The following is a 21,259-nucleotide window of genomic DNA, read 5'->3' on the forward strand; positions in this document are numbered from 1 at the left end:
AAAGAAAGAAAGAAAGAAAGAAAGAAAGAAAGAAAGAAAGAAAGAAAGAAAGAAAGAAAGAAAGAAAGAAAGAGAAAGAAAGAAAGAGTCTTCAATCTATATGCCAAGGATATAGCTTCCCTTTGAGTGCTATCAAAAGTTTACCACAGATCATTAGAGAGATGGGTGGAGGAAATCTAGTAAGGGAAGTGATAAAGGTGGTGTAGTAAAGGCAGAGACTCACCCAAGCTCTCCCAAATTGCCCTCTGGATAACTTTAATATAATGCCTCAAGAAGAATTCTGGAGGGGCAGCTAGGTGGTGCAGTGGACAGAGCACCAGCCCTGGAGTCAGGAGGACCTGAGTTCAATTCCAGCCTTAGATACATTATACTTACCAGCTGTGTGACCCTAGGCAAGCCACTTAACCCTGATTGCCTCACAAAAAAAAAAAAGAATTCTGGAGCAGCAGAATCAATGAAAGGATGAGGTAAAATAATTTTCAGCCCAAGACAACTTAGAAGGTCAGCAGGAAAAGTCAATCTCACTGGGGTGAGAGTGGGGCACAGTCCACCACAGGCCACATCCCAGCAAGCCAGCATCAGGCCTTCAGAATGATTGCATTGACAGCAACTGTAGCTTCCAGAGCTCAACCCACAGATGGTAAGGGGGTCAGATAACTGGTCAAAAAGAGAGTACAGGGGATACTTTGCTAGCACTGGTTACAAGATTCTGTTGAATTGCCCATATGCAGTTCCCAGTCATGATCCCAGAGCAAGAAGGAGCACTAGCATACTAGAACATGTGGCTACAGGGGAGTGGGGACTCTGTTTACAATTCCATGGTGGAAAAGAATGTTTGTTGTCACTCAGAGACAAGGGCATAGGCCAGGAGAGAAGTGACTATATCTCTCCTTCAATCACCTTGGAAGAACTGAAAGTTTACAGAACCCCAGAATTTTGCAGCACAAAAAACCTGAAGCTTGGGACAGTGCCTCCTCCATTCTGGGAGGAGAGTTCAACTTTATCATAAAGTTAAAAGTAAAAAAAAAAAAATATGCTGGAAAAGTGAGCAAACAAAAAAAAACCCTTACCATAAAAAGTTACTGTGGTGACAGGGAAGGTCAAAACACAAACTGAGAAAAAGATAATATAGTCAAAACAAACAAGAGCTTCTAAGCCTCAAAGAGAAAATGTGAATTGGTCTCAGGCCCAAAAAGAATTCCAGGAAGAACTCAAAAAAGTATTTTAAAAATCAAATAAAAGAGGTAAAGGAAAAATTGGGAAAAGAAATGAGCATGATGCAAGAACATCATGAGGGGGAAAAGTAACTATTTGATAAAAGAGACACAAAAAATATTGAAGAAAATAATACCTAAAGAAACAGAATAGGCCAATTGGTAAAAGAATCTCAAAAATCCACTGAATAGAACTCCTTAAAAAAGCAGAATTGACCAAATGGAAAAAAGTTGTACAAAAATTCACCAAAGAAAAGAATTCCTTAAATAATAGATTTGGCCAAATTGGTGGGGTGGGGGGAATAAAAGGTACAAAATCTTACTGAAGAAAATAATTCTGTCAAAATTAGAATTGGGAAAGTAGAAGCTAATAACTCCATAAGACATCAAGAAACAATAAAACAAAATCAAAAGAATGAAAAAATAGGAGAAAATGTGACATATCTCATTGGAAAAACAAGTGACTAGAGGGCAGAGAAAAGTCAGGAATTTGCCTGAGCTCTCCTCAGTTTCCTTCAGAAACAGTGTTAAATCAAGCCTCTGGATGGATTTTGGAGCAACAGAACCTACAGGGAGATGGAGTGAAACAATTTTCCAGTTTATAGTGACTTGTAAGGACTTCAGAAGAAGTCTGTCTCACTTGGGTAAAAGGGGAGTGCAGTCCAGCACAGATGGTGTCCAGGTAAGCCAATGCAAGGCTCTTGGGCACAGCACAGATCAGTAACAGAGGCCCCTCAGTCCTGGTTTAGCAGGCTACTTGCAAGCAGGCCATCTATGAGACCTCTAACCCAGTGTAGACAACAAACTGCCAGCCTGAGAAACACAGCACAACAGTCTCAACTAGGCCAGGCCATGCCAGCACAGTAGGCAACCACCAGTACCCAAGGCCCCAGCACAGAAAGCCAGTGACCAGGTCTCTGGCCCACAATGCAAGAAACTTAGGACAGTACCCTCTGTGCCCCAGAAGCAGAGATCACCTTTGAAAATCACAAAATACACTTAAAATGAGTAAAAAAAAGAAAACAGAAAAGAACCCTGACCATAGAAAGCTACTATGGCAAGAGGGAAGATAAAACACAAACTCAGAAGAGAACAACAATGTCAAAATGCCTATACGTGAAGCCTCAAAGGGGAAAATGAATTGTTTTCAAAACCAAAAAGCCTTCTTGGAAGAGCTCAAAAAGGATTTTAAAAATCAAATAAGAGAGGTAGAAGAAAAATTGGGAAAACAAATGAGAATTATGCAAAAGAAAGTCTACAGCTTAGAAAAGGAAGGATATATTGAAAGGAATATACCCTTTTTCTCAGTGGGTACATGGCACCTACACAAAAACTAACTATGTATTAGGGCATCAAAACCTCATAATCTAATGCAAAAAAGCAGAAATATTAAATGCATCCTTTTCAGATCATAATGCAATAAAAATTAAATGTAATAAAAGGCCATAGAAAGAGATTTAAAATTAATTGGAAACCAAATAATCTAATCCTAAAGAATTAGTGGGTCAAACAACAAATCATAAAAACAATCAATAATTTCATCAAAGAGAATGACAATAATGAGACAACATACCAAAGTTTATGGGATGCAGCCAAAGCAGTTCTTAGGGTAAATTTTATATCACTAAATGTTTGCGTCAATAAAATAGAGAAAGAACAGATCAGCGAATTGGGCATGTAACTGAAAAAGCTACAAAAAAATTTAAAATCCCAAATTAAATTCCAAATTAGAAATTCTGAAACTCAAAGGAGAGATTAATAAAATTGAAAGTAAGAAAATCATTGAACTAATAAATAAAGCTAAGAGTTAGTTTTATTAAAAAAAATAAAATAGATAAATCTTTGGTTAATTTGATATAAAAAAAGAAGAAAATCAAATTGCCCATATCAAAAATGAAAAGGGTGAATTCACCACCAATGAAGAGGAAACCAAAGCAATAATTAGGAGCTATTTTGCCTAACTGTATGCCAATAAACCTGACAAACTAAGTGAAATGGATGAATACTTACAAAATATGTTGCCCGGATTAACAGAAGAGGAAATAAAATACTTAAATAATCCCATTTTAGAAAAAAAAAATTGAACAAGCCATCAATGAACTCACTAATAAAAAATCTCCAGGGCCAGATGGATTTACAAGGGATTTCTACCAAACATTTAAAGAACAATTAATTCCAATACTATATAAACTATTTGGAAAAATAGGCAAAGAAGGAGTCCTACCAAATTCTTTAAGACACAAATATAGTACTGATACCTAAACCAGGAAGAGCCAAAGCAAAGAAAGAAAATTATGGACCAATTTTCCTATGAACATTAATGCAAAAATTTTAAGTAAAATATTAGGCAAAGAGATTATAGCAATTTCTCATGAAGATAATACACTATGACGAGGTGAGATTTATACAAAAAATGCAGGACTGGTTCAATATTAGGAAAACTATCAGCATAATTGACCATATCAATGACAAAAGCAACAGAAACCATGATTATCTCAATAGATGCTGAAAAATCTTTTGACAGAATACTGTAGCTATTTCTATTAAAAACACTAGATAGCATAGAATAAATGGAGTTTTCCTTAAAATTATAAGTAGTATCTCTCTAAAACCATCTGCAAGCACTATATATAATGGGGATAAGCTAGAAGGTTCCTCAGTAAGATCAGGGGTGAAACAAGGATGCCCATTATCACCACTATTACTTAATATTGTACTGGGGATGTTAGCTTTAACAATGAGAAGAAAAAGAAATTGAAGTAATTAGACTTGCAGGAGCCAAGATAGCAAAGTAAGCAGTAAATAATTGTAGCTATCCCATATTCACCTAAAATAGCACCCCAGAACAAATCTTGTAATGGCAGAGCCAGCAGAAAGATGGAGCAAAGCAGTCTTTTACCCTGGAGACTTGGAGAATGGACAAGAAATGTCTGTCTTACTCAGGTAAAAGTAGAGTATATTCCAGTACAGGAAGCATCCCAGTAAGCCAGCAGCAAGCCCCACTTCAGCAAACTAGCAGGAGATCCTGAGCCCCATTGTGATGGAACAGTCAAATGCCAACACCAGGACCCACACATGCCTTAGCATAGCCAGGGAACCAGCAGGCTCCAGCTCTGAGAACCACCACTTGATTCAGTATATCCCTGAATGAGCAGGTATCCTCCAGCAGCTGGATGTTCACATGCTTCAACTCAGCTTAGAGTGGATAGGCATCTTCCATTTGCTTCAATGTAGCCCAGGGAAAATAGGCACCCTCCAGAGGCCAGACCTCTGAGTGTTTCTGTGTAGCCCCAGGGATACACAGAAAAACCCTACCTGGTTTCAGCACATGTCAGACACTACCACTAGAACCCAACCTCAGCACCATGTAACCTGCCAGATCCCTGCAGTCTTCAACAATGCCAGCTATCCTCCATCCCATTCTCTTAACACAGCACTAGACACAAGAGTCTCCCGTGGGCTTCAGGTCAACATTAGTGCCACACCAGGTAAACAGTCAGGGCCTGCAGCCACTAGCACAAGAAGCCTGAGACAGAGCCCTTTCCACCCTAGAAGAAGAGATCAATTGTAAAAGAAAGGGGAAAAGGCCAAAAAAGGATGAGGAAACAAAAAAAAGAATCTGAGCATAGAAAGTTATTATGGTGACAGGGAAGACCAAGACACAAACTGAGAAGAGGACAATGATGTCAAAACATCTATGGGCAAAACCCCAAAGAAAAGTGGAAAAAGGTCTCAAGCCCAGAAAGAACTCATGGAAAAGCTCAAAATAGAGCTTAAAGGGGCAGCTAGGTGGTGCAGTGGATAAAACTCTGGCCTTGGAGTCAGGAGGACCTGAGTTGAAATCCAGCCTCAGACACTTGATATTTACTAGTTGTGTGACCCTGGGCAAGTCATTTAACCCCCAATTGCCTCACAAAAAATGGAGCTTAAAAATCATATAAGAAAGGTAGAAGAAAATTTTGAAAAAGAAATGAAAGTGATGCAAGAGAATTATGAAAAAAAAAGAGTTAACAGTTTGGAAAACTGCTTTAAAAGTAGAATTGGCCAAATGGAAAAGGAGATACAAAAATCCACTGGGGAGAAAAAAAAACAATTTCTAAAAGAGTACAATTGACCGAATGGAAAAGAAAGTACAAAAACTAATTAAGGAAAACATATAAAAGTTAGAATTGCACAAGTGGAAGCTAATGACTCTATGAGGCATCATGAATCAATCAAACAAATTCAAAAGAATGAAAAAATGGAAGAAAATGTAAAATACTTCATGGGGAAAAACAACTGACCTGGAAAATAGATCCATGAGAGACAATATCAGAATCATTGAACCGTCTGAAAGCCATAACCAAAAGGAAGACCTGGACAGCATATCCCAAGAAATTATCAAGGAAAACTGCCCTGATATCCTGGAATCAGAGGGCAAAATAGGCATCAAAAGAATCCACCAATCACCTCAGGAAAGAGATCCCCCCCCCCCACAAAAAAAAGACAATTCCAAGGAACATTATAGTCAAATTTCAGAACAACCAGGTCAAGGAAAATATACAACTGGCATGAAAGAAACAATTCAAATATCGAGGGGTCACAATCCGGGTCACACAGGACTTGGTGGCTACAATATTAAAGGATCAGAGGTCAAGGAACATGATATTCCAGAGGGCAAAGGACTACAACCAAGAATCACTTACCAGGCAAAATTTAGCATAATACATAAAAGGAAAAAATGGTTATTCAACAAAATAGAAGGATTTCAAGCCTTCATAAGGAGATCAGAACTAAACCAAAAACTTGACCTCCAATATCAAGACCCAAGAGAAGCATAAACAGGTAAAAAGGGAAAAGAAAACATAAAGGACTCAAGAGAGCTAAACTGTTTATATCCCTACACAGGAAGACAATACCTGTAACTCTTAAAAACTGTATCACTACAGTACAGATGGAAGGAAAATACATAGACAAAAGGTATGGGTATAAAGTGAATTTGAAGGAATGACAAAAAAAAAATTAAGGAATGAAAAAGAAGAGTACAATGGGTACAGAAGTAAAGGAGGGGTAGAATGGGGTAAATTATGAAGAGGCAAAAAAGACCTATTACAGTGGAGGGAAAAATGGGAGGGGAGACATTGGGCCTTGCTTGAACCTTACTCTCATCAATATTGGCTCAAAGAGGGAATAATAAACAAAATCAGTCAAATATAAAAATCTATCTTATCTGACAAGGAAGAAGGAGGGGTGGAGATTAAGTAAGTTGGGGGGCACTGTGAGAAGGGAGGGTACATCAGGGGAGGTGGTAAATAGAAACACAACACTAGTGAGGGGAAATGTTGAAAGGAGAGAGAGTTCAAACAAAAGAATAGAATAGAGGGAAGTAAATAGGTAGTAATTATAACTGAATGTGAATACAATGAATTCTCCCATAAAATGGAAGCAGTTAGCAGAGTGGATCAAAAACCAGAATCCTACAATATATTGCTTACAAGAAACACACTTGAAGCAGAGAGACACACACAGAGTAAAGAAAAGGGACTGGAGCAGAATCTATTATGCTTCAGCTGAAGTAAAAAAAAAAGATAAGGAAAGTGTATCTTGCTAAAAGGTGCCATAAACAGTGAAGCAATCAAATTAGAAGAGAAAGGAATAGTCTACCTGTCAAATCTATGGAGAGGGTAAAAATCATGACCTAACAAAAGATTGAGAGCATTAAGAAATATAGAATAGATACTTTTTTAGTTATAAGAACTTTGATTATTCTTAATTAATTTGTTTTTAGTTTTCAACATTCACTTCCATCAGTTTTTGAGTTTTAAATTTTCTCCCTCTTTCCCCCCTCCTCCCTCCCCAAGAGGGCATGCAATCTGATATAGGCTCTACATATATATTCATATTAAACATATTTTCACATTAGTCATGTTGTAAAGAAGAATTAGAACCAATAGGAGGAACCATAAAAAAGAAGAAACAAAACAAAACAAAAGGAAAAAAAAGAGCAAATAGTGTGCTTCGATCTGCATTCAGACTCCACAGTTCTTTCTTTGGATGTGGAGAGCATTTTCCATCATGAGACTTTTGGAGATGCTGAGAAGAGCTAAGTCTATCAAAGTTAGACATCACACAATGTGGCTGTTACTTGTACAATGTTCTCCTGGTTCTGCTCACTTCACTCAGCATCAGTCCATACAAGTCTTTCCAGGTTTTTCTGAAGTCCACTTGCTCATCATTTCTTATAGCACAATATACCACAACCTGTTCAGCCATTCCTCAATTGATGGGCATCCTCTCAATTTCCAATTCTTTGCCACCACAGAAAGAGCTGCTATAAATATTTTTGTACATGTGGATCCTTTTTCGCATTTTTATAATCTCGAATAGATACTTTTGATCACATTAAAATGAAAAGCTTTTGTACAAACAAAACCAATGCAACCAAGAAGGGAAATACATAGTAATCAAAACTGTGAAAAAAAAATTTAATGCAAATTTCTCTAATAAATGTCTCATTTCTCAGAAAACTGAGTCAAATTTATAAGAATAAATGTCATTCCCCAGTTGATAAATGGTCAAAGGATATGAACAGGCAATTTTCAGATGAAGAAATCAAAGCTACCTATGGTCATGAAAAAATGCTCTAAATCACTATTGGTTAGAGAAATGCAAATTAAAACAACTTTGAGCTCATACTTATCAGATTGGCTAATGTGACGAAAAAGGAAAATGATAAATGTTGGAAAGGATGTGGAAAAATTGGGATATTTAAGCATTACTGGTCAAGTTGTGAACTGATCCAACCCTTCTGGAGAACAATTTGGAACCATGTCTAAAGGGCTATCAAATTTTACATATCCTTTGCCCCAGTAATACCACTACTAGGTCTGTATCCCAAAGAGTTTTTTTTTTTACAAAGAATTGGAAATTGAGGGGATGCCTATCAACTGGGGAATGGCTGAACAAGTTATGATATATAGGATTGTGATGGAATACTATTGTGCTATAAGAAATAATGAGCAGGATGCTTTCAGAAAAACTTGGAAAGTCTTACATGGGCATAATTCCAGATTGCTCTCCAAAATGTTTGGATCATTTCACAATTCCACCAACAATGAATTTGTGTCCCAATTTTTCCACATGCTCTCCAACATTTGTCACTTTCCCCTTCTATCATTTTAGCCAATCTAGTAGGTGTAAAATGTTATCTCAAGGTTATTTTAATCTGAATTTCTCTAATCAATAATGATTTAGAGCATTTTTACATGACTATAAATTGTTTTGATTTCTTCATTGGAAAACTGCCTGTTCATATCCTTTGACCATTTATGAATTAAGGAATGACTCATACTAATAAATTTTATAGTTATACATTTGAAATATGAGACCTTTATCTGAGAAACTGTCTATAAAAATGTTTTCTCAGTTGTCTGCTTTCTTTTTTATCTTAGCCATATTTGTTTTATTTGTACAAACTCTTTTTAATTTAATGTAATCAAAATTATCCATTTTATACCTAACTTTTCTCTCTATCTCTTGTTTATTAATAAATTGTCCATCTATCCCTAAGTCTGATAAGTAATATGTTCTATGTTCTTCTAATTTTCTTGTAAAATCTCTCTTTGTATTTAGGTCATGTAATCCATTTTGACTGTATCTTGGTAAATGGTGTGAGATATTGACCCATGCCTAGTTGCTGCCATACTGCTTTCCAGTTTTCCCACCAATTTTTACCAAATAATGAGTTCTTATCCCAAAATCTTAAGTCTTTACATTTGTCAAATACAAAGTTATGTTTACTTGCTGCTGCAAATTGTATGTTTACTCTATTCCACTGATCTACTCATCTATTTTTCAGCCAGTACCATATAGTTTTGATAATTACTGCCTTATAATACAGTTTAAGATCTGATACTGCTAAATCTCCTTCCTTTATACTTTGTTTCAGTATTTCCTTTGATATTCTTGACTTTTTGTTTTTCCAAATGAATTTTATTATTTTTTATAATTCAGTAAAAAAAATTTTGGTAATTTAATTGGGATGGAATTGAATATACAAATTAGGGTAAAATTGTCATTCTTATTATATTGGCCCTACCTGCCCATGAACAAGTAATACCTCTCTATTTAAATCTGATTTTATTTGTATAAAAAGTTATTTTTTTATAATTTTGTCTATGTAGTTCCTGGGTTTGTTTTGGCAGGTATACTTCCAGGTATTTTATACTGTCCAGAGTTATTTTAAATGGAGTATTTTTTACTGCTTCTTCTTGCAGAGTTTTGTTTGTGACATATAGGAATGCTGATGATTTGTGTGGATTTACTTCATATCCTGCTACTTTGCTAAAATTATTAATTATTTCTATTAACTTTTTAGTCGAGTCTTTGTATGTCATCATATCATATGCAAAAAGAGATAACTTTATCACCTCATTTCCTATTCTGATTCCTTCAATTTCTTTTTCTTCTCTTATTGCTATTGTAGGATGTCCAATACAATATTAAATAACATTGCTAACAGTGGGCATTCTTGTTTCGTACCCTGCTCTTACTAGGAAGCCCTCTAATTTACCTCCATTACAAATAGTATTTGTTGATGGTTTTAGATAAAGTCTTTTCACTGATTAAAGGAAAAATCTATTCATACCAATACTTTCAAGTGTTTTTTTTAGTAGAAATGAGTGTTGAACTTTATCAAAAGCTTTTCTGCATCTATTGATATAATCATGTGTTCTTTTACTTTTATTATTGATGTAATCAATTATATTAACAGTTTTCCTTATATTAAACCATCCTTGCATTCCCGGCATAAACCCCACTTGATAACAATGTATAATCTCTGTAATAAATTATTGTAATCTTTTAGCGAGTATTTTATTTAGTATCTTTGTATCCATATCCATTAACGAAATTGCTCTATAATTTTCTTTTTCTGTTTTTACTCTTCCTGTTTAGGTATCAGTATCATATTTGTTTCATTAAATGAGTTTGGTGGAATCCTTTCTTCACCTATTATTCCAAATAATTTATTTAATAATGGAATTAGTTGATCTTTAAATATTTAATAGAATTCATTTTAAATCTATCTGGTCCTGCTGCTTTTCTCTTTGGAAGCTCTTTTTATGGCTTGTTCAATTTCTTTTTCTAAAATAGTTCTATTTAGATATTCTATTTCCTCTTTAGCTAATCTAGGCAATTTATATCTTGTAAATATTCTTCCATTTCACTCAAATTGCTAAATTTATTGGCATATAAGTGGGTAAAATAACTCCTTAAAATTGCTTTAATTTCCACTTTGTTGGTGGTATATTCATTCTTATATTTAATACTGGTGATTTGGTTTTCTTCTCTCTTTTTTATTATTTTAAATGTAAACACACAATAAGAAAAAGAAATATTATAAACTTAAATATTAAAACTCAAATGTAAAATAAAAAAAGAATTGCCATGTGCACAGCAGAATGTAAGAGAGGATTCAAAATATAAAACAATAAATTTCCATTTCAAGAAAGCCTATATATCTTTCAAGAAAGAATAAATACTATGCATTGTGTTCAGAGCTGGCCTTTTCTTTGCTTCCTTGTAAGTTCTTTTTGTTCTCTGCTTTATATTTTGTTCTTTTTCCCCCCTTTCTACCTCACTCCCCCAAGAAAGCTACAATTAAGTACATAGATAGATAGATGTATACATGTATGTATGCAAACACATATATATACATGCACACACACACACATATACACATACACATATATATACATATATACACAAAGCTATATATACACATATATAAACTTAGATATCTATAATCTTACTCATATGTAAACACACACATTCATATGCATCTATGTAAGACCATATTTTGTCCTCTGTTTCTCTAAGGGTGGATAACCCTTTCCTTCATAAGTTCGAGTCTTTCCATATTTTTCTAAGTCCACCAACTCGTCATTTCCTACACCTCAGCAATATTCCAACCTTGTACTGTTTATTATTTTAAATAGTCTAAAACAATATTGATTAACATGGCTGACATGTAGTGTAGTTTCCTTATTTTTCTCTTTTGATTAAATCTATTTTAGCTTTAACTTTGTCTGAGATCATGATTACTATTTCTGCACCAAAGCAATGAATCTCTAGAAGTGGAAGTTCCTTGACAGGTAATGGGGGGACTATTTCTCCCTAGGGTTAAGGAAAGAGATTTCCCACATTTCCACATTTCCCAAAGTCACCAAAGAGGAAGCTGCTTTTTCCTTTTTAGGTCAGCCCTAGGAAAAGATGACTTCCTGTTAACATACTACATCACTTTCCCCTTTTGAATATTATTATTTTGCTGGTTCTTGTTCAGTTTTAAGCTATTTGGATTTTGCTTTTTCTTAAATTGTCACTAGAGAGGTCAGATGTGACTCCCTACACAGCATAACTCAATTTTTCGAACCTTTTTCAGGTTTTTTTTTAAATGAACAGCCCTAACTTGATGCACAGTTCATTAGGAAACTGCTTCATACTCTCTTTCTCATCAAGACAGAACTCACATTACCAGCTAACTATCTGAAAACTGGTACCTCTTACCCCTAAAGCATGGTCCATTATAGCCACAGTCCCACAGACAAACCACACCTCATCCAGTGAAATCTGCATGTGGCTTCTGAGGTTAAGGGAGCCATTTGGCTACAGGAAACATGCTGAGGGCCTTGGGAGCTGAACCAAAACCCAAGAAGATTACAGATGAGGGTGAATAGGTAAGTGATGAAGTGAAATCAAAATTGATCGAGAAGACCATAAATAACCCTTGTTAAAAAAAAAAAAAGGTTTTGAATTAGTGGCTTGCCTTGGACAATGTGTCACATAGAAATGTTTGTGGACAATAAGAAAGAAAAGATAGATTCAGTGATCAAGTTCAGGATTATTGACTTTCTAACTTATCAGAAGAATCATAGGAATGCCGACTTTACAATGCCACTTTATAAGAGGACATGCCAACCAGAAGGAATTCAATATCCATCAGCAGTACATGAAAGATAAAGTCCTAAAGAACCATTATTCACATGATAATGAAAATGCTTTGCAAATCCACCTGAAGGCACCATATCCTCCCTATCATCTCCCTTTCACCACTGGTGAACTAGTACAGTAAATAAAGACTGCATTCCACTGTGGAAGCTTCCCACCCACCAACAGCATTGGCTAGTATCCTTGTTGCTTTCTCAGAAGTCCCACCCAAGTGACTACAGGCAAAATTAAGCCAAACCTTCCCCCCTTTCTGATATCCCTATTATCATCAAGGGTACTGCCATCCTCCCAGTCATCCAGGACCACAACCCAGGATCACGACCCCTCATTCTGTATCTCCCCCCAATACCCATTCAGCTGCAAAGTCTGTGAATTTTACCTTTACAGCATCTCTCATATACTCTTTCACCTATCCACTGACACTGCTGCCACCCTGGTGTAGGCCTTCATCACCTCATACCCTGACTATTGCAATAGTTTGCTGGTTGGTGTCCCTACCTCAAGTGTTCATATTCTTCTCAGCTCTCAAACTGATCTTCCTAAAACTGCAGGTCTGACCATGTCACCTCTCAATTCAATAAACTCTAGTGGCTTCCTATCACTTACCTCCAGGATCAAATAGAAAAAGCCCCTATTAGGCTTTTAAAGTCCTTCATAACTTTCCACTCTCATCTTTTCTGTCTCTTTTCAGCTTATTGATTTCCATGTAGTCTGAGATCCAGTGACACTGTACTCCTTGCTGTTCTTTGAACACAGCAATCCATCTCGTGGCACTACATTTTCGTTGGCCATCCCCAATGCCAGAGCTCTCCTCCCCCTCATTTTCATCTCCTTGCTTCTCTCTGTAAGCCTCTCCCAAACCCCTCATACCTCCCTTAATGCTAGTGCCTTGCCTGTAATGTATGCTCTACATATTTTCTTCTTTGTGTATAAACTATGAGTTCCTTGAAAGCAAGGACTATGTGTGTGTGTGTGTGTGTGTGTGTGTGTGTGTGTGTGTGTGTCTGTCTGTCTGTCTGTCTGTGTGCGGATGGGGGTGTTTGGTTTTGGCCCTTCTTTGTCTCCCCAGAGTTTAGAACAGTGCCTAGCACATAGTAAGTACTTAAAAAATGCTTGCTGACTTACTGTCTTGATTTGATCACAACACTGCAGACCAAATCCAGAGCAAAAACCTGGCCTTTAAAATGCTAGTTAAAAGGGAAGGATCTAAAAGGTAAGGATGGAAAGAGACAAAAAGCTTTAAGTATTAGGGTAATTAGTGGAAGAGGCATTTGTTTCACTAGGGTTTTTCTCTTTCCCTATTCCTGGTGAGAGTTTTGTAAACAAGAGTTACAGAAGTCTGGTTAGAGTCTTGGAAAAAATAGCCATCCCTAACCACCACAATTATCTCCCACCCCCAGGATTATCCCCTACCAAGTTTACTAATTATTGAAATCTGTAACACTGGCAAAAGTTTATGTTTCTTACAAGGTCGGGGCAACTTGAGTTTAATCTGAGTCACTGGCGGATGAATCAGTTCTCTGCTCAAGGTATAATAACATAAATAAGCTTGCTGTTGAACTTTGGATGAATTCACTCACCAGGGGTTATGCTGAGCCTTCAAAAGACATCTGCCACTTTTCCAAAGACCCTCTCTGACAGCCAGAGTGGGATGACCTCATAGTCCCAAGGGCCAGAACATCTTTAGTTCCAGGTGTGTGTATACAGAACAAGCATGGCCAGGAGGGCAGAATATAGAGCAGGGATGAAAGAGAAAGGTCCTGAGGGATCATGTGGTACAATGGAAACAGTATTGACTCTGAATCCGGATGACATGAGTTCAAATCCAACCTTTGATGCCTTTGTTTGGGTGACTTTGAGCAAATCACTTACTCGCTTGTCTGAGCCTCTTCACTGGAAAAAGAGGGAAATAGTCTAGGTATGGCCTTCCAATTGTAGATCCAAGATACTATGAGGGCTGGTGCCTTATTCACCCTGCTTCCCCTCCCACCTAGATCATGAGCTTCTCAAAGGAAGGGAATCTGCCTTACTTAAACTCTGTATCTCTCTTAGAGTATAGCAAATTGACCTGTACTAAGTGTCTACTGCAACATATTATAGTATGGTATTATTACTGCATTGTGAGAAGAAAGGAAAAATGGGAAAATGTGCAAGAGACCTGAAAAGATTGTGAGGAGATATATAGTTAGGGACCAGAACTGGTAGAAGTTTAGGTGCAGAGTGAATGGAGTCTTTTCTGGGTTGTTTGTGTTTTCATCTCACTCATGGGAAAGCTGAACATTTTTAATGCCTACTAAATCTTATTCATAGGTACTTCCTTAGTAATTACTCAGTCTCCTTGTGGTCCCTTTCTCTAATTGCTTACATTATACACACTACACATTGTGGGAAGTGTGTGCTTCCCATAACATTAACAATAACTCATACTTTTGTAACACTTTAAGGCAGGTGTGGGAAACCTGCAGCCTCGAGGCCACATGTGCTCCTCTAGGTCCTCAAGTACACCTTTGACTGAATCCAAACTTCACAGAACAAATCACCTTAATAAAAAGATTTGTTCTATGAAACTTGGACTCAGTCAAAAGGTTGCACAAAAGGACCTAGAAGGCCACAAGTTCCCCATCCCTGCTTTAAGGCTTACAAATCACTTTCCTCACCATAAACCTGTGATGAAGCAAGGATTATTATCATCTTCATTTTACAGGTAAGGAAATTGAGATACAGAGTTAAATTTATTTTCCCAAGGTCACAAAATTAACAAATGTTAGAGTTGAGATTTAAACCTAGGTCTCCTCACATGTCCATCCCTGTTTCCACTATTACCATACTGACAATTTCATATTCCTCACCTGTTGTTTAGATAAATTATTTCCCCAAAATGATCCATGTTCCCAGACTTGATTGCTAATCCCTATGGAAGGAGGAACAGGAAGGGGAGATAATTCCATAGCATGAAGATTTAGTGGTAGACAGATTTCTTGAGACAAATGATCTCAATACAGTTTTATTTTGTGACATCAATGATCATGAATGCTGACATGAGGCTGACTCAAAATATCATCTTTTGACCAGATGAAACCAGATTGAGCTGGTTTGCCAATCTTGAGTTAGTTCTTTGTTGGCCGAGGGCTAATTCTCTTGCCCTTTACACATGTTGTAGTGTTTGTTCTCTTTCGTTGTGTTATTAACTTTGTGGTTTTTAAATTAATATTACTCCAAAGAAACATGCAAAAGTTGTAGCTCTTAAAGAGCATACTTCAATAGTTGATAAGAAATACTGCAGGGGATGTTGGAATTGGATTGTCAAGCATTTCAAGGATCATTAAAGCTTATAATGTAGAAAAATGTGGTAAATACACACACAGAGCAAAACCAGACTAACTATCGCTGTAACACAACCTAATTAATCCCCATGAAAAAAGCAAGAATCTTTCAAAGCAATCTATAAGAAACTTAGGAAGAAAAATGTTTGTCATAGGCAAAGCAATACAAAGACTGGAGTACTAAAGATTAAAAGAAGGTAATTTTTATGACCTTTGAAACTCACTTTTTTCATTCAAGGATATACCAAAAGCACTGCCATAAGAAATCCAGCTGAACCTGTAAGAACTGGGCATCAGCATTAGATTATAAAATGTATACAAAAAAAATAGGGGTGGGAATTTGTTTTTTACTTCAAATGTACCTAGAAAATCTTGCCTCCATTAAGAGGATGATGAAGTCTGATAAAAATGCTGATGTACTGAGAAGCAGATTTGTCCAGGAATCAGAGAAATTCCCAGATGGAAATGGAATAGTGACGCACAGCTTTGTACCATGCCAACATCATGAAAGCTCAATAAATATCCAAGAGGTAGAAACAAACATGTTTCAGTGGTGTGGGAACTTGCTGGATTTAAACCTCATTGAAAACCTATAGGCTATAATCAAGGCAAGATTTGGGAAAGTGGATTGGTCATTGAAGATAATTTTATAATGAAGAACTAATATATGTCAAAGTCATATGAAGTCAATGACAAATGATGGAATAAATATTGCATATTAAAAGTTTTTGTAAAGATATAAAAGTTCCAAGGTATACTGTATGTCAAGAAGTTTTATTTTATTTTATCCCAATTAATTTTCACATTTCTATATCTCAATTGATTTGCACATCTCTGTATCTCCTCCATATGCCTGATATACCTCATGTAAGTATGGTGCAGAAACATGACAAGACACGACCAGTATACTTCACAACCAAGATTTCCTATGGTAAGGCTCTTGGACCTTCCCTTAAGAGCTATATTTGCCTCTTTTTGCCATCTCCCCTGCCGCACAGCTGCCATCCAACACCCTCCAAGTTACACACTAAAATGCCATGCAGAATTTTCCACCCTTTCAGAACTTAAGTGCTTTTGATATGCTCCATGTGTCCCATCAGGAAAACAGACATTCATCAAGTCTCCAAAATACACCAGATGTGATCAAAGTATTAGAGGCAAAGGGAAACTGAGCTGGGGGAAGGAGGTGTGGAAAGAGAGAAGAAAGAAAGAAGAGCAGAAGAAAATAAGGATGCGAATTGAATGTCACAGGGACCTGCATGGTTAAAAAGACTATTAATATAGTTATGGTTCTAGTTACAGTTGGTCACTGAATGTTAGTATGAGGAAAAGTCCTTAAAGATCCTCTAATCCAATCTCCTTATTTGAAAGAAGAAAAAGCAAAGGCTCAATGTGGGAAAGTGACAGTCTCAGTTCCATGTCCTTGAATTAAGTTCTTGCTAGTCAGACTTAGAGCAACTTCTCTATAAAGGGGAAGACAAATAATTCAGAGGGTAAGAAGGCACTGTGGCATGCAAAGAGCATTGGTCTTATACTTAGAAGAGCTGGATTTGAATCTTGGACCTACTACTTCCTACCTGAATAAACTTGGGCAAGCCATTTCCTTTCTTTGGGCTTCAGTTTCCTCAACGGTAAAATGAGGGATTGGATCTGAGATCACCAAGGTACCTTTCCAGCTCTGACTTCTATTAATGGGAGAGTATTTTTCTTTTATCTACTAATTTAATTTTATTCTGTACTTGACAAATACCAATAAACACAAACATTTCCATATAAGAAGAACAGAAAAAAAGGTTTACATATGAAATTTTGAATCTCTACTTTGTGCATCTTGGATTTTTAAAAAAATATGTAATAAATTTAACAATTTAGTTCCAAAGCTGCCCTGCTTGTCTGTCTCTATCTGAATTTCTTCTTTTCTCTTCAGTGTATAATTTTGAATCCTTTGATGATGTTTTCCTTCTTTTCTTTTTTCTTTTGGCACCAATATTAACTGCAACTTGTAAATAACTCATAAATTTAAAAAACATTTTAAAAACATTCCTTGCAATAAATAAGCAAAATCAGTAAAAATCAAATCCACACACTGGTAATATTCAAAAACATATGTCTCATTATATACCTCTAGTCTATCACCTCTTTGTCAAAAGGGCTAATTCATCACTAGTCTTCTGGAGTTGTAGTTGGTCACTACAATCTTCAGAGTTCTTACATCTTTCGAAGTTATTTCTCTTTACTCTCTTTACAATGTTGTAGTCATTGCATAAAATGTTCTTCCAGTTATGCTTACTTCATGTTGCATTAGTTCATATGAGTCTTCTCAGGTTTCTCAGAAACCATCCTCTTTATCATTTCTTATGGCATTATTCCATTACATCCCCCACATATACTCACTTTTTTTTAGGTCAAAAACTCTTTTCCTAACCACAGCCATGAAAGACATTTTCTTCCCTACCCCTCTAACTTGTTTATGAGTGTACTATATCATTCAAGATCTTAATTTAAATTTAATTTCTGTTCAATGGCTTTTCCAGCTTAGAAATAAATTTTTTGGTAGAATAGTAGCTGGGGTCTTTGGGTGTTTTAAACATTATTTCAATTGATTTTAGTTAAATTTTGAGGTTTCTCTAAGTAAATTCTCTGCAAAAAGTTTTTTCTTCTGTCCTAACTTATTTTGTCACATTTTCTTTTTTTGCTGGTTATAGCTAGCATTTCTGAGACTATATCAAATAGTAGTGGAAATAAACCAACATTCTTTCAGTATCTCTAGCCTTACTAGAAAGAATTCTACTGTTTCTGCATTATATATAACATTGCCTTTTACTTTGAAATATTCACTATTTACCATACAATGGAAAGTTACAGTCATTCCTATTATTTTCTACATTTTTAACAAAAATGGATTTTATATTTTACCTAAAGTTTTTTTCTGCATCTATTGATATAATCATTATTATTATGATGATTTGTTACATTGATAAGCTTTCTTATGTTGAAATGAACCCTGCATTTTTTGGTATAAATTCAATGTATTTATAATATATACTGTTTATGATATGTTGCTATAACCTCTTTGTTAATATTTTATTCAATATTTTATATCAATATTCATTAGAGATACTGGCCTATACATTTCTTTCTTTGTTTTGTCTCTCCAGAATTTAAGTATCAAGACTATATTTATATCAAAAAAGGAATTTGATAGGATCCTTTCTCTTGATGTTTTTTTGTTTTTGTTTTTTTGCTAGGCAATGGAGTTAAGTGACTTACCCAGGGTCATACAACTAGTAAGTGTCAAGTGTCTGAGCCAGATTTGAATTCAGGTCCTCCTGACTCCAGGGCCAGTGCTCTAACCACTGCACCACCTAGCTGCCTCTTCTTTTGATGTTTTTGAAAATAGTTATGTAATATTTGAATTGGGCAGTTAGGTGATGTAGTGGATATAGTGCCTCAGTCTGCAGTCAGGAAAACCTGAGTTCAAATTCAGCTTCAGATACTTACTAGCTGTGTGACCCTAGGTAAGTCACTTAAACCTAATAGGTTTAATAATGGGTTTATGCCTCAATTATTTTGTTGGTAAAATAATCTGAAAAAGGAAATGGCAAACCACTCCAGTATCTTTGCTAAGAAAACACTGAATTGGGTCACAAAAAGTTGATCATGACTGAAATGACTGAAGAACAACAACATTTGAATTAATTGTTCTTTGAATATTTTATAAAAATAACTTGTAAATCCATTTGGTCCTGAGATTTCCCACACTTTGGAAAGTCCCCCCCTTTGGAACTTATTATGATTTATTCAATTATTTTTTGGATATTGGTTTATTGAAATTCCCATTTCTTGCTGTGCTGATTTAAGTATTTTAGATTTTTGTAAGTATTCATCCATTCCACTTGGATTAGCACCTTTATTGAAATATAACTTGGGAAAGAGTTAAATTGTCTTATTTTCTCTTTTTTTGTCATTCATTTTTTTCAGTTTTAATATTGGCAATTTGGTTTTCCCCCCTGTTTTCAAAAATTCAGATTATTTAATGTATCTTTATTTTATCTTTAAAATGCTTCCAGTTTATAATTCATTCTATTTAGTTTCAATTTTGTCAATCTCTTCTTTAATTTTTAGAATTTTAACTTAAGTATTTAGTTGATATTTTAGATATGTGTTTCTTTTCTTGTTTTCAAAGTTACGCAACTAATTTCACTGATTCTTTCTCTCATTTGTTGATGAAACTATTTAGAGCTACATAGTTTTCATTTAGGACTTCTTTGGCTACATTCCAAAAGTTTTGGTATGTTGTCTCATTATTGTCATTTTCTTTGATGAAATTATCTACTGATTCAGTGATTTGTTCTTTGACCTACCACTTGTTTAGAATTATTTTGTCTCCATATAATTTGAAGCTTTTCTTTAAACACCCATTATTGATTATAATATTTACTGTTATAGTAAGTAAAAGATGTTTAATATTTCTGGTTTTCTGCATATATTAGCTTTTATGTAAAGATGGCATGCAGAGCTGAGAAAAATGCCTACTCTCTCTTATTCCTATTCATGAATCATCAAGTATCCATTATATCAAACTTTTCTAACTTTCTATTCATATCCTACTTTTTCCAATTTTACACTTTTTCTTTAGATTTTCTAGGTCTGAAAGAAGTATCTTGAACTCTCCCACTACTATAGTTTCCCTGTCTCAGTCTACCTGTAATTGAATTAATTTTTCCTTTAAATTCTTAGATGCTATGGATTTAAGGGGCAGGTAGGTGGTACAGAGAATAAATGGCCAGTCTTGGAGTCAGAAGACTCATTTTCCTGAATTCAAATCTGCCCTCAGATACTTACTAGCTGTGTGACCCTGGACAAGTAATTCATCCTGTTTGTCTCAGTTTCCTAATCTATAAAATGAGCTGGAGAAGGAAATGGTAAACCACTCCAGTATCGTTGCCAAAAAAAAAATCCCAAATGTGGTCACAAAGAGTCAGGCACAACTGAAAACAACTGAACAACAACGATTTAAGTGAATATACATTTCATATTGATATTATTTGTTTCTTGTGAGACATAGCATAGCGGAGTGGTTAGAGATCTAGCTTTGAAGCTAGGAAGACTTGGATTAAAATGTCATTTCTGATACATACTAGCTGAATGGCCCTGGTCAAGTCACTTAACCCATCTCAGTGCCACAGGCAACTCTCTTTTTTTTTTTCCAATTTCTCATTTAATTTGAAAGTTTCACTAAGATAGAACCATTAAATTCTTCATTGCTATGACCCAAAGTATCCTTAATAAAGTATAAACTGTGACATTTTCAGGCTATTGTCCAAAATTGTAGACATCTGAGATATATCAGCCAACAAAGGATTTTCTCGGTGTGGATGAAGAGGTAAATACAAAATATGTTCTGCCTAGATTATTAATTAAATCTATGTAGTTTTAATAAATTTTCTGAGATTTAACTCACTCATCCTCTCCAAGGAATAATGATAAATCACATTATTGCATTTAATCCTCAAAACAACCCTGTGAGGTAAAGGTTTTTTTTATGGTAATTTTTATTTATTTTTTTGTTTTCCACATTTACTTCCATGAGATTTTGAGTTCCAAATTTTCACCCCATCTCACCACTCCCCCCACCCCAAGATAGCAAGCATTCTGAATACCCCTTCCCCTAGTCTGCCTTCCCCTCTATCTCTACCCCCCTTCTCTTATCCCCTTCCCCTTCAATTTTCCTGT

The 21,259-nt window shown here is 35.5% G+C and overlaps 1 protein-coding gene across 1 annotated transcript in view; it reads right to left on the reverse strand.

Annotated features, from left to right (window-relative positions):
* Nucleotides 1-21,259, reverse strand: part of ANO2 (anoctamin 2) — a 491,778-nt gene that overhangs the window by 257,595 nt on the left and 212,924 nt on the right. The window lies entirely within an intron of this gene.

The sequence above is a fragment of the Vombatus ursinus genome, unplaced genomic scaffold (assembly GCF_900497805.2).
Source record: "Vombatus ursinus unplaced genomic scaffold, bare-nosed wombat genome assembly UNPS02014830.1, whole genome shotgun sequence".
Classification (NCBI taxonomy): Eukaryota; Metazoa; Chordata; class Mammalia; order Diprotodontia; family Vombatidae; genus Vombatus; species Vombatus ursinus.